Here is a 2,065-nt window from a genome sequence, read left to right on the forward strand (position 1 = left end):
TTAGATACATCTGAGGAGACAGACGAAGTTCTTGATATTCCGGAGAAGTTAGATTTTGAGGATTCGGATTCAAGAACTGAGCGGAAAGAACCAGTAAACATGGGAGAATTCTGTTTTATTATGGATTTTTCTCGGCCTAAAATTGATGACATTCAGTCAAACATCCTTCATCCGGCTATTCAAGCTAACACCTTTGAAATCAAGCCGGGCACTATTCAGATGGTGCAGAATTCTGTTTCTTTTGGAGGAGCGGCAACTAAAGACCCCAACATACACATAAGGAATTTTGTCGAGATCTGCAGCACTTTTAAGTATAATGGCGTGACTGATGAGGCTATCAAGTTGAGGCTTTTCCCATTCTCACTGAGGGACAAGGCTAAAGACTGGTTACATTCTGAACCAGCTGGGTCCATCATTACGTGGCAAGATCTTGCGCAAAAGTTTCTGGTGTTTTATCCGATGGCAAAGACTGCTGCTATGAGGAGTGCTCTTACTCAGTTTGCGCAGCAACCTACAGAATCTATGTGCGAAGCTTGGGAGCGCTACAAGGAAATGTTGAGAAAATGTCCACATCATGAAATGCCGGATTGGATGGTGATCACTGGTTTCTATAATGGTTTGGGGGCCCAATCTCGGCCCATGCTCGATGCAGCAGCTGGAGGCGCCTTATGGGCTAAAAGCTATACTGAGGCGTATAATCTTATAGAGATGATGGCTGCAAATGAGCATCAAAATCCAACTCAGAGGATGACGTCAGGCAAGGTAGCAGGTATTCTGGAAGTTGATGCAGCCACCGCTATTGCAGCCCAGCTCCAAGCGCTATCAATGAAGGTTGATTTTTTGGCTACATATGGAGTTAATCAAATAGCTATGGTTTGTGAGCTTTGTGCAGGTTCTCATGCTACGGATCAGTGTTCTCTTGTCAACGAATCTGTTCAGTATGTGAATAATTATCAGCGACAACAGCAGCCTGTGCCAGCGACCTATCATCCTAACAACAGAAATCATCCAAATTTCAGCTGGGGGAATAATCAGAATGCTATTCAGCCACCATATCAGCAAGGAGTGAGTAAACAGTTTAACCCACCTGGATTCCAGCAACCACAGCAGTATGCTACAAGGCAATCATATCCTCAACAGGGAAGTACAGCTGCACCTACTAGTGCTGATTTTGAGGAACTTAAGCTGTTATGCAAGAGTCAGGCAGTTTCTATCAAGACCTTGGAAAATCAAATCGGTCAATTAGCCAATGCAGTGCTCAATCGTCAGCCTGGCACTCTTCCCAGTGACACGGAAGTACCAGGAAGGAAGGAAGCTAAAGAGCAAGTCAAGGCTATTACCTTAAGGTCTGGAAAAGTTGTTGATACTGAAAAGGCAAAAGAAGGAGAAGCTGAAATTAGTGATGAAGAATCTAAGCAAAAGGAGAAAGCGGCGGAACCAAGGAAGACTACTGTTGAACACACTCTTCCTGAGGCTAATACAAGGGAGAAACAGCTCTATCCTCCACCACCTTTTCCTAAGAGATTACAGCAACAAAAGCTGGATAGACAGTTCGGGAAGTTTCTGGAGGTGTTCAAGAAACTTCACATCAATATACCTTTCGCTGAGGCTCTGGAGCAAATTCCTAGTTATGCGAAGTTTATGAAGACTATTCTTTCAAGGAAGGTGAAATCGGATGACCTTGAGACCGTTGCTCTCACGGAAGAATGCAGCGCTGTTCTGCAGCAAAAGTTACCACCAAAACTGAAAGATCCAGGAAGCTTCACCATTCCTTGCACCATTGGCAATCTGACTTTTGACAAGTGCCTTTGTGATTTGGGAGCAAGCATTAATCTGATGCCGTTGTCGATCTTTAAAAAGTTGGATCTGCCTGATCTAAAACCCACATACATGTCTCTATAATTGGCTGATCGTTCCATTACTTACCTAAGGGGCATAGTGGAGGATGTGCTCGTCAAGGTGGATAAGCTCTTCTTTCCTGCAGATTTTGTTATTCTGGATTTTGAGGAAGATAAGAAGATTCCCATAATCTTGGGAAGGCCTTTCTTGGCTACTGGCCGTACCT

The 2,065-nt window shown here is 44.0% G+C and overlaps 1 non-coding gene across 1 annotated transcript; it reads right to left on the reverse strand.

The window, feature by feature from the left end:
- Positions 1-474: 474 nt before the first annotated feature.
- Positions 475-581, reverse strand: LOC141662267 (small nucleolar RNA R71). The gene has a single exon (XR_012550390.1). It is a non-coding gene; the product is annotated as a small nucleolar RNA R71 (small nucleolar RNA).
- Between the last annotated feature and the right edge of the window lie 1,484 nt (positions 582-2,065).

The sequence above is a fragment of the Apium graveolens genome, chromosome 5, assembly GCF_009905375.1.
Source record: "Apium graveolens cultivar Ventura chromosome 5, ASM990537v1, whole genome shotgun sequence".
NCBI classification, from domain to species: Eukaryota; Viridiplantae; Streptophyta; class Magnoliopsida; order Apiales; family Apiaceae; genus Apium; species Apium graveolens.